Raw genomic sequence first — 13,224 nt, 5'->3', positions numbered from 1 at the left:
AACTTTGCGTTTTCTTCATGCATCTGAGGTCAAAATTGATCCAAATGTCATGAAACTTGGTGTATGGCTTGTGACTATCATTCAGAACATGTGTATGACAAAAATTGTTGGAGTCTGTGCCAAAAAGTTCCCTTGAGACATCCTACGCGTAGGATGTCTCCTGGTAATTTTTTCAGTGTTGGTGCTCCCAGTGCTTGCCTTTTGCCCCCCTAAGTCCCTTTTGAGCCTAATTTCAACAAAAAAGTCAAATGGATAGAGTATAACTCCCTGTGTGGACTTCAGAGCCTCCGAGCCGTTTTCTGACTTTTGGAGTGCTTTTTGGCGATGAAATTTCTCGATGTTGGTCTCCATAGCTTCCCGATCCCTTGGGGATCCTTGCCGTATGGTTTTTGTCGACTTTGGCTTCACCGGAGCTCCATTTGGCAATTTGTCGCCCTAGAAGCACCCGCGGTTGCATTTACATGCCTTTGATGACTTGTGGTGGTCTACCACCATAGGACTTGGTTGGTAATGGTCTAGGAAAGCCGCTTGTGAAGTTTGGTGGCAAACGGACTTGCGGTTTGACCGCAAGTGCAATTTGACGCTTTGTGTGTCTGATGCCGTTTCTGACTTTTAGAGCTGCCTTGGGTCATTTTTCGGTCATGTGGGTCATATAGACTTGTCGAGGATGTCGAGATTCTCCTCCCCATAAGTTTTGGTAGCATTTGGTCGCCATTTCCCCAATTTCCCATTTGGTGGCTTCTTGCGGGTTTCTGGGAATTAGGGTTTTTCCTGATGGTTTCCTACAGCCTTTGACTATCTAGGACTGGTCTTCTAGACTAGGGTAAGCTTCCGATGAAGTCTTGTTGCTTTTGGGTTAGCCGTTAGGGCGCCGTCTCTACTTGTAGGCCTCTACCGCTCGCATTGTGTGTGACCCCTACGCTAGTTTTCGCGACATAATGACAATCATGCATGAAAAGCTCAAGGTGGTGAGCCTACCTCTCATGTCTGGCTCGTCGGGTAGTCGTGCGCATCGTAGGAGCTGCTGGAAGGTCGATCCGCTCTAGGTGGCAGAAGCTCTCTCCACAAAGTCAATAGTGAAAATGAGCTAAAAATGGGGTGAAAATTTCTTATAATGGAGGTCCCCGAACCATTTTTTATGGAATTTGACATATGCTCCTATCTTCTTGCGAGATGCGGTTTAGGCTCGAAAATTTCTTGATTTGGACTCCATTTGCCCGGTTTACCAAAAATTTGGCATTTCGGTCAAAATCTGGCCAAAACACGCTTTCCGCTCCAGTCTCATAATTGCACCCCCGCTCCTATTAGTTGGTCAATGAGTCAAAAATCTTCTCTGACAATCTGCTGATGATATTAATCAGTCTAATCAACTCCAAATTGGACCAAAATTGACTAGGAGTCTTGCCTTAGGCCATATAACACCTCACTATGCTCACAGTCAAAATCTGGCACCAGTTTCATGCATTAGACATCCTACGCGTAGGATGTCGTTTTCATCAGAATTGTTTCAAACTCAAAGCCCATGATCCCCTTGAGTTGCTGATCACTTTGGTATACTTAGAATTCAGTTTGGAGTCCTAAATCACCCAAAAGACATCCTACGCGTAGGATGTCTTTTTGGCCTTTTTAACCCCAGACTTGTCCCACAGCTTCCTCTTGGTGTGAGTAACCCAGTGGTATGCTTAGATTTTGGTTTGGATTTCAAAAGTCCCAAATTTCAGTTGTTCTTGTCTTTTTCAGTCAAAAGTGCTAAAGTCTGTTCTGAGCCCAATTTTCTAACTCAAAAGAGGTGAAACCCCTCTCAGTCACTCAATACATCATGCAAGACATGCTCATGAAGTCATCTTATGGTTTTGGTCTCAAAATAATGTCTTGGCACTATTTGGGTAGGCTGTCTGGCGATTTCAGTCTATCAAGCCTTATCCTGTCAAGATATGATAAAATTTCAACTTTCCAGTTGAAATTAGGGTAAACCCTACCTCCTGAACACACTGGTCAACTTAAAATTCCAAAATTCTTCCCAGATTATCCTAGAGACATCCTACGCGTAGGATGTCTCCTGCTGCTTTTTTTTTACAGGAATGTTCCTGATGCTCTGTAGATCTATCAAAAACACTCACAACAATTTTTGGACTTCAATTAGGCTTTCAAACACACTTTTGCGTCTTTTACAAACTTGTAATGACTTAATCAAGCAAGTGCACATGCATGAAATGCTCTAGATCCTGAATCATGATGTCCTACTTACTATAATCCTACCTATCATGTGAAATTGTGTTTTTTGGTTTCTTTTTGGCCTCTCCGGACTCTCAAGCTCTCCTCTCACCGCTTCTACCACTCCGACTCCTACTCTAGAACTCGACTACTACCTAAAACTATCCTGGTCTTACCTAATCTACCTAAGTCGAGGGATCTAGGCCAGACACACACTCCCTAGACTCCCTCTAAGACCTAGAGAGTCCTCCACCCTCTGATCCTATCTAAATGTAAAGCGAGACTCTTGGCAACCCAAAAATACCAATCCTCAAGGATTAGTCTGGGTCACCTACCTAAGGTTTTCGTCCTCGGCAGCCGCGCCAATGTTGGACGTCAGCACAGATCACTAAAAGCACTAGAAACCAAAACTACTCAGCTTCCCCTTTGCACAACTTTTTGTTCCGATTCCAATGGTTTTTGTGCAGGCTTCATTTTGGTTTCCATGTCATCAACCTTGTTTTCCATGCCACACCAATCATGACACTATGACTGTTGTGGAGGAAAAAGGGAATAAAAAGAAACTCTTTTTCATGACACGAAAAAAAGATGGAGAAGAAGAAGCCAATAGAATTAAAGAAAGAGTGGAATGTTGACTTCGAGGAGGAGAAGGGGAGGAAGGGGGGTGACTAAAGAAGGGGAATCTCTATGTGTATGTGTGTGTGTGACATTCATGACCTTGAGCAAGGGGGATTCTCTCTCTCTCTCTCTCTCTCTCTCTCTCTCTCTCTCTCTCTCTCTCTCTCTCTCTCATTTGTTTAGCAACTTTATTGTCTTCTACTCATGAGCACACCACAATTAATTGTTATAGCATAGTGCCGTGAATGGTCAAATTTTGTTATAAAGTTCCAATTTGGTTAATTACTATCAATTTCCAACATTCAAGTTCTCATTTATAATCATTCCAGGTATCATTTGAACCAATTTCTTTATGCCATAAAGCCATCTTTTAAGGTTTATGTTAATACTCAAGCTTAATGTATCAAGTTATCTGCCATATTAGCTAAAGCAAAGCAATGCCATTATCTTGACCGATTATAGCTTATGATGTGTTAATACCCAAATTAATATGTGTCAGTGGCATATTAAGTTTGCATTTAGTATACTGTATAAGCTATACAATTACATCACAATTATACATTTACTTGTAACTTAGGTTCAAAGAAAAAAAATCCGTGCATTAACTGCCAATCAAATTGTATGTTTTCGACCAAGAATGGAGTTACCATTCTGCATGGGCAATCAAGGGAGAAGATCTAGATGGTGACCAATGACTTTGTTGGTTAGGTAAGATAGCTATGTCATAATTTGTTAGAAGCTGCAAGGTAGTGGGTGTGCCAAGGTGGCATGATGCAATCCATTTCCACCACTTCTTCAATTGCCTCAAACCAAGGAGAAGTCCGAGCTTGAATTGAAGATCAAGGGCACAAATATGGATGGTAACCAATGACTTTGTTGGTTGGGAAAGACAATTATGTTGTTTGTGGGTGTGCCAAGACTGGTCCTTCCCGATTTCTTTTCGGATAATTACGAGCAAGAAGAAGGGCAATATGGCACATTAATAAGGTCAAGAAGGGGATTATATTCTTTCTCACACTCTCAAATATTCAAAGGATGATAGGAAGATCATGGAAGAATCAAAGTGTTGTAGATTTTAAGGGGAAGATTACATAGTAGAATGAGAAAGTTTGCACCCTCTCCCACACTACCCTTTGATAGCAACCTTGTTGTCCTTTGGTCACAAACATGTCACAATTAATGAGAAATTAATTGTGATAGCATAGTGTTGTTAAGGATTAAGTTTTGTAATCAAGTTCCAGTTTGGTAAACATTATTAATTTTAAGCATTCATGATTCCATTTGTGAGAATTCTAGGTGTCATTTGAGCCAAGTGCTTTGTGCTATGTGTCCTCTCTCACTATTTTTCCATAGCTAGATGCCCTATCTTCTCGACTCAGCTTACAAACCTATATCCCCTAACAAAAAAGAAGAAAGATATGCCCTCCTCTTTTTGCTTGTTTTTGGTGACGCCAATCTCCATGATTTCATTGCTCATCAAACACACAAATAAGAAGAAAGAAATATCTCCTTCCCCCTCTGACTTTCCTCGCTCTTGGTCTTCCCAAAGCTTGCTCGACATTTTTCTAAGATTTCTTAAAGCCTTCTCCCCAAGCTTCCCTCAAGCTCCTTCTTATATTCCACACAAAAAAAACACTTGTTTTTCTTAGTTTAATCTCCTCTCCTCCTTAATTACATCTCCTACTTTTTTGCATCCCCTCCACAACATTCGATTTATATAACATGGCTCATCTATTCTTCAAGGTTTTGGAGAGGGCTTGCCAAAGATGACGTCCTCGTTACCTCCCTCTTTTATACTTTCTTTAAAAGGAATTAATCCATTACACTCATGAACTAGCTATGTATGAATAGAGTCTTGTAGTGCCACTCAACAACACCATAAGCTACAAGTGATCATTACCTCCGCCTACATTGAACGCACAGGCCACCACGCACTGCCAAGGGTAGCCACTTGTAGCATCCACGTGGAGGAGGGAGAGATCCATGAGATTTCTCTCGCTTTACTTGGTTAAATGTTTTGTCTCACTATGATATATATACCCCGTAGAATATCCGCTCATTGTGCATATAAGTCTTCTTTCGTGCCACGTGACATCACCGCGAAAATTTCCCTTTGGATCACCATTAGAACTTACACAATCTTGACCCATTAAGCTTTTTTGACACATGTTTCTCATTTCAAACCCAAGAAAAAACAATGTAAAACCAAACCAAGCCAGCATATTTAGGCCCACATTTCAACTCTGATATTTAGCCACAACTTAGAGTGCGACTCAAAGGATAAAGGTGATCAGAGCCAACACTGATCACTTGGATCGTCACTAATTTGTTTCACATCTTTGATTCAATTTCCCCATCACTTTTAGAGATGTATAGATTCTTTTTGTTATTTTGTATATTCTTTCCTAATTATGTAGTGAGTTGTTCCATCCTATTGGTTGTTAAAGTTTTTTCAAATTTTGTAATTAGAAAATTTCAAAAAGTGTTGCAATAATAATTGACTAACACATGTAGTGATTCATTTGTAACACATTCATTCTAAATAAGATGATAGAAACACATCTTGCTCGTACAAAATCTTCAACAAGTTTTTAGCTATCAAGATGTTTCTGTTTGTGTGTGTGTTTCTAATATGTATGTGTGTATATGTGTATGTGTCTTTGTGTGTATGTGTGTGTGTGTATATATATATGCGCATGAGTATATGCATATGCATATATGTTGTGTGTGCATCTACAATGTGTGTATCACAAATTGTGTGTTTGTGTGTGTGCTATAGAGAGAGAGAGAGAGAGAGAGAGAAACATAAAATAGACACCCTAAAAAAGAGAATTCAAGAGAGACAACAGAACTAACAATCTAGCCTATCGGTACCACAATGACAACTATTAAAGACAAAGCGGCCGTGCCTTTGTCACTTAAGCGACCTCTAAACATTACACATGGCTCAAGCGACCTTAGTATATGTAAAGTATTGGTGTTTCTTCAATGAGCCCTTCTTGTCTATTATGCCATGCTTGTGTGGTATAAATTATGTCTCTAATGGTGTCGCTTGTCCAAGAAATCGTAGTGATGCCAATATCAACCTAATATTGTAGCTTACAGAATCTTTGATAGTACCACTCTGAGGTCACGTTCCAAGTAGAGTGATCAAGCATCGAGTGATGGGTGTAGAAATTAAGGTCATTGGCAAGTGTTGCAGAATTGCGATAAGCTATTAATTGCCAACGTGAGAGGTAGTTTTTTGAAAGACAATACATTTTTTGTTTATGGTTGCTCATATTAGAGGTTGTTGTTTGAAAGGCAATAGGTTTTTTGTTTATGCTAATGTGTTGATGTTTTTGTCGACGGTGTGGTTTTTGTGGATAAGCGCCAAGGTGTTAGAGATCTATCGGTTGTTGCTTGCCCCATTATTCTCAACCACATTTTGATGGCCCATATGGTAGCCCCTTGACCCGATGTTGACCTTGATGGCAGTGTCTTTGCAATTGTTTGCTAAATATGTCCGACCCATCCTAGTGCCTTTCTAGTGCTTCCGGCTAATCGAAGGAGACAAAACAGTGCTAAGGTGAGCAGAGATGTGACATGTATGGGTTGTAGTAGGCAAGATGAGGTGTGCAAACAAAGAGGGCTGGGGACCGCGTAAGGCGCTAGTAAGTAGCTTATACATCTTGAGCACTGAGAGGCCAGCGACGAGCCGGGGCATGAATGTGGACGGGTACTAAAGGTGGAGACGAGCACCATGCAATAGTCACCTTCTGGCCAGCCAACAGAATGGATCGCGAGAGGCACGTCTTGCCAGTTAGTTACCATGGGCATGGGCTCCGCTTGTCGAGCTCTGCAGGCACCTGCCGGCTCTAGATAAATTTCGGCCTGCTAGGCCGCATGTAGGTGAGCGTGACAGGCCCAGCCGGTCACGCCGCTTTTTGGGGGGACAGCAAACATTTTAAAGATATGTGCATGATGCGCCACATCATGTGCACAAGCACGGACATAGTGCAGTGGTGAAGGCATTGCTCCTGGGCTGCGAGGTCGGGTGTTCGAAACTCCGCGTAAGCTTCGCGTGTTGACCTTTTTGGTCAACGGTCACCTAACAACTAATTTGACCGGCAACCGGTATGAGCTGCTTTGCCACTAGGCCTAGCAGGCCGAAATATAACCAAAACCGCACCTGCCGCACTTGACATTGTCTCCTCTCACGAGCTGCGCTTGCGCCCACCTGCACTAGTACTGCTTCTCATAATTAACTGCATGAGACACGACGTATACCCACTCTCTCTAATGTCGAATTATAAAGGGCTTGATCTCTGCATGTCCACAGCCCCACATCCAATTCTCCCTTCTCTAATCGAGGCTCGCAGCGTACCTCTCTCTCTGCTGCGCCATAGGCTGGCACATTCAATCCCTCAGAATGGGAAATATGCATGGCTCATGCGCAGCCTTGAGGGCGGAAGAAGTACAGGTCGGAAAATCATCCTGCAGTGCAATATCGAATCAACAGCATAACTACATAACAGTGGTGGATGTGGCTGGTGGCGGTAGGGTGGTGGAGGTGGAGGTGCCGGCTTCTGCAGCAGAATATAATAATGGGGCCACGTCGGCGCCGTTAGCGGACTGTATGAAGGTGGGCGAGCTTTTGCTGGAATTTTCGCCCGGCCATTTCGTCGCCCATTATCCCCGCTCCTCCTTTCCCTTCCACACGGCTGCAGGTAATCCAGCTACACCGCGCCTGCACGAGCGCGCCTCTAGGCTAGGTGCCGACGCGGATGCCATAGCAGGCGCTGCCCACGTATATGTGCTCTTCCCCATGCCTCGCCTCCACATGCGCCTCAGTCCCCAGGAGCACCTCACCATTGCCCTTCTTCTGCACAATCATGCCGCTATCTCTAACTCTCCTGAACAGCTTATCCGTCATGAAGACATTAATGATTTAGTCAAGTCTCCGATGGCGCTGCGTCTACTAAAGCGCGCTCGCGCCAAGCGGGTGCGCATGTCCTGGGGTCGCTTTGGCGCAGCGAGGGTAGCTCCCCATGAAGATATTCAGCAGGTAAAACTTGGTTTTTTAACCTACATTGTCAATCATTTGTTGCCAGATTTTCTTCATAAAACCTAGCTCCTCATGGACTACCCCAGTTCAGTGGGAACTATCTCTTGCATTTCTTATAACTAGGCCACTTGGCTTGCCTTGGGTAATATGTTCTAGGCATTAATTGCCTCCAGGCCCTGTAGTCTTGAAAAATCCTTTCTCCTTCTATACCCTCGTCACTAACTGACATCTCCCTATAAAGAGGTGGGAGCAATGACCCACATGAGGTATCGCGACGCGGGAGTAGTCTACCACCATCCGATTACGTTTTGAACTAGGCGTGAACTAAGTTTGAGCTCGTGAGGTATGTGCACCACACCAAACTTTGTATGAATTCAATGTGAACTAAGTGTGAACTTGGGAGGGTATGTGCACCACACAAAATTTGGTTCGATTGGAATTAGAGGTGAACTAGGTGTGAACTTATCCGCGACGATGTGATCTATAGATTTAACACAATTACACACACCTTTAAACAAGTATGCGATAGCTTAGACATTAGAATCAATCTCAAGGGGAGAAGGGGACATGGATTCAAACCCTGAATTTGAAAAGATGGGAAACTTTTACATTCCCTACGAAATCCAATGATCACAATCATCTGGCAGTCGTGAGGCGTTGATCCCACGTCCCCCAAAAAGGTGTCGGTTAGTGACATGGCTTCTCTACACCACGAGTGTCATCCATCAAGGGTTGCTCTCCTCTTTTCCCTTTGCATACTTGTGATAGCCCTTGTGGATTTCCAATGAGTGTTTCCCCTTTTTGGGTATACAATACATAGTATTGGTCATTATTGTGGTGATTATAGCTTCATGGCTTGATTAGGCCCAGCCATTGGATGCATGTGCATCCTCTCTCTTCATCTTTACAAGGTCTCTCATGCTCTCGAAAACACATAGAGGCTGTGGACTATTGAACCGATTGTTTTGTAAAAAGTCATTGACCCTTCACACACTTGGAACGACTTGAAAGCTCGCATCAAGGAGTCATTTTTACTTTTACAGTTTCATTTCAAGGGTCATGGAGCATGGAGTAATTTCTTTTGGATTCCATGTGACACTATTTTTCTTAATATACTAAAAGATTTTGGCAGGTTTTTGTGGAACATACGAATGCTTGAAGAAGTTTGACAACATGCTTCAACAAAAATACAAAGATGAAGTTCAAGAAGGTATCCAAACTAAAATGACTATGCTCACATTTTCTGCTTTATATGAGGCAATTTGTTCCACTCATAGTACTGAAAAAAAGACTCAATCTTTTGCAAAATGATTGCAAGCCTCTATACCACCAACTTTTTGTGCCCGACATACCCATTCCAACAACAACCCTCAACGTTTTGATAATTCAACAAAGTTATAGAAACATCCAATCCAATGATTTATGTTGGAGAGGCAAAATGGGGAACACACCCATCACACACACTATTGTCTCTTTGTAGCCCAGAGTATTCACAATACCCGTGTTCTCTCGAAAAAACCTTCAAAATATACACTTTATACTAACAGAACCAAGTCTACACACAACTCAACACACATACGCTTGGCAAGACCACCATTCAACATAGACACACCACAATAGCTCGTTCCATCACTTTTGACATACACTACACCTCAATTTCACTCTCTTTGCACCACAGAACGGTTGCACACCTCTACTGACACTCTCACACACACAAAGAGAAAGAGAAAAGAGGGGAGCAAGAGTGAAATTAAATCCAAAGAGAGGGAGTGGCTTGATATTTCTTAGAAGAGTGGTTTTACAACCCTTGCAATGCCCTAATGGTGAGCTTCAACAAACATATCCCCTAGAGATTCACCCTCGGCTCTCAAAGACCTTCTTGTGCCAAAAAACCACATTAAACATACATTTTTTCTATCACCTTCCTAGCTAGGACCTTCGTACCTGCTTGAGCAGTCTCTCCGCATACATCATCCAACTTGAGCACCTAAAAATCCCTTACAAGCCCACCTAAGCCTTATGTGACCAAGGCATAGATATTTGCATACCATCCACACTTAAAGCCACCATTGGCTATTATTGGTATACCATTGGTATTGGACACAACTGAGTCCTCCCCAAAGTTTTGCAACAAAGGGTCCTTGAACATGACCCATTTGTGGAATTGAGGTAGGATAAGTAGATGATCAAAATTGAGATGGAAGGAAAATTGTAGGGTTCTACCTAGTCTTAACCATAGCATGTGCTAAGACTACCCTTCTGTATGTGAAAATGTGAAACAAAATTATATTTTATAATTCCTTCTTTTGCAATTACGTGATAGTCACATAATTATTAAGTGACTCCTCCGAGGTCTGACCATCCATTTGAGGATGATCTGAAGTATTGATGTTAAGCTATGTAACCAATCATTTGTGATGAGAATGGGATCGTGCTAGCTGGGGTGGATGAAAAAGAAACATCATGCACACACGTGAGTGTGGGTTGTCTAGATTATCACTCAAGTGAATTAGGTTCCAAGATCAATTAACTTGGACTTATAAACACAATCTTGAGTATTTGCTAAGCCATTAGAAACTCACCATAAACAAGAGAGATGTAATGCAAAATAGACTTGATTTATTCATTCATGAAATGAGCTTTAAGTAGCTCTACAACCTTGCACCACTACTTGTGGGATAAGTCCACCTTTGCTCTCCTTGACTCACACTGTAGTGTCTCTAGGACAAAGCTCACACCTTACAATCCTCCCCTTGAGGTTTGGACTAGGACAATACAGTGAAGGTTCTTTATCCACTAAGGATGACACATGGTATCCACTAAGGATGTCAATGCAAGAGGAATCCTCCCCTTGCACTTTGGTCACAACTTGATGAAGAAAGACAAGACTCCAATCAAGGACCACACACAGTATACATTCTCAATCCAAGAGATAATCAATATAGCACTCCAATCGAGGAACCACACTCCAATCCAAGAGCAAAAAACAACACTCTAATCCAAGAGAAAAATCTTGAAAAAAGTTTTGGTTCGCTCTAATCCAAGAGCACCTTTGTCTTCTTCAATGCTTTGTCTTCAACTGCTTCATGGTCTTTGTCTCCGTACCCTCCCCTCAAACAAGTGTTTCTTTCCCCCTTTTGTTTGTTCCCATGGTGCCTTGGAGCAGTCTTTGCACTTTGAGACTCTCTAAGGCTAGTGTTTGAAACTTTGTACATGAGCGCATGCTCATATCCTTCATGATGAATGTGTCATACATTGTAGGGTTTTTCTTTGGTGGAATAAATTTTGGAGTTAAATAAGACAAAGAGAGAGAGAGAAAGATAAAGATGAAATTCCTTTGATTTTGTGAAGATCCTCTTCATTGGAGCGAGGCCACTCTTCACAAATGATGGAAAGGTTTGGTCTTTCAATGTCCTTGGAGATTCCTTGTTTGAAAGCTTGCTGGAGGCCTCTTGAATTCCCAGTGTGGTGCTTGAATGTTGGATGCCAAGAAGCTGTGAAGAGAGTCTTTGCTTTGGCTTGCTGTGGGAAATTCCTGAATAAAGGGCTCTGCAATTGAATGGCTTTGAAGCTTATTTCAAATGCTTTGTTGTAGTTTGATGGGACTAGACCCTTAAAGAGTCTCGTATGCTTTAGGTAGCAAGCTTGTGTGAATGAGATTCTCTCTGGTGGCAAACAGGCCTGTGGGAAGTGGGGTTGAGGACAAGGCCTTAGAAGCTGGTAGGAGGCAGACATGCAAAGAGCCTGACATTGTATGGGCGGACCCAAAAAATGATTGATGACGGTCTTACCACATGGGTGAATTTTGTCATTGGTTGATGCTCATTGGATGCAATAGAGCCTAGCACCGGTGACCATCAAATGTGGGTGTGTGTACAGAGCTCCCGGATAGGCAATGATCACTAGTTCACTAAGACTAAAAAAATAAAAAAATGTAAATAATAAGGGAAAATTACCAAAATACCCCCGATATTTTGTCATAAATTCCCAAAATGCCCTTCAAATTTACCAAAATTCCCAAAATACCCTGGTTGTGAGAGTAAATTTCTCGAAAAATATTTTTTTTTTAAGGTCTTCACAAGAAGAGTGATTGTCTATCGTACAAGATGCTAAAAATACAATTTAAGTTGGTTATGTAGGCTTTGGAGATGAATTGCTTCATTATTTTTAGACATAATTGCCTTTTTTGCGATGGTAACTAGTGACAAATTACATGCTGAGCACCCAAAAATGGATCTCAATTGTCAAAAAAAAATGAAGATTAGAAAATCTTGAACAATCCAACCAAAATATGTACAAGGGTATTTTGGGAATTTTTGAAATTTGAGGGGTATTTTGGTAATTTTCCCAAATAATAAATTCCAAAGAGAGAGAGAGAGAGAGAGAGAGAGAGAGAGAGAGAGAAGAGTGGGTTTTTCATCCTCCCTTCCTCCCCTTCTCCTCCTCAAAGTCATCTTTCCACTCTTTTTTTCGTCTTTTCCCCCTTTTTTTGTTTCATGAAAAATCCTTTCCTTTTATCCCCTTTTTCTTCCACAACAATTACAATGCCATGATTGATGTGGCATAGAAAACGGGGTTGATGATATGGCAAACAAAATGCAACCTGCACAAAAATAGCAAAAACTAGTGGCACATGACCAAAAGGTTGTGTAAAGGGAAGTTGAGCAGTTTCGGTCTCTATGCTGTGGCCATTCAACCCTTCTAGTGCTTAATGTGAACTATGAAAATTACTCATCCTATTGCCTTTGCTACTATCTGAAAATTGTTTTCCATTCTTTTTCTTTTCATTTTCATACTCACCTCCCTTCCCTATTATGTGGGTGCCCATGAAGGCCTTAACACTAGACTTGTAATGAGCCACAAAAATGGTTGAAGCCACAAAAATGGCTCACATTAGGATTCTAGTAAACGAAATATAACTTTTTTATCTGATATCAAAATTTCATGAAACCTCTTAATTATGGGTTTAAAAATATAAAAAAAGTTTTTAAATACACAATTTACACAAAAAGCTCATAAATTAAAAAAATATTTTTCAAAATTAGCAAATTATACGTAAAATTATACTTCTCACTACTTAACTTGGAGAAGTAAAAAATGTCAGCAATCTTTGTGTATGGGTTAAAATATCTTGGTACATCTATCACATACCTATTGAGGGATTTTTCAACAAAGTTTGGGCCTCATTAACAATGATTTGATTTTCTTTGAAGAGAAAATGGGAAAAAATGTCCATCCGCACAAATTATTTGTAGAAGATGGCAATGGAAAGACACCTTTGGAACTTCATTTAGCTATGTACTATTTTTTATCAACTGATATTGAGTGTTGGTCATAATTCCCTG

This window comes from Adiantum capillus-veneris, chromosome 30, assembly GCF_014529385.1.
Source record: "Adiantum capillus-veneris isolate H3 chromosome 30, ASM1452938v2, whole genome shotgun sequence".
Taxonomy (NCBI): domain Eukaryota; kingdom Viridiplantae; phylum Streptophyta; class Polypodiopsida; order Polypodiales; family Pteridaceae; genus Adiantum; species Adiantum capillus-veneris.
Note: the sequence above shows the minus strand (reverse complement) of the source record.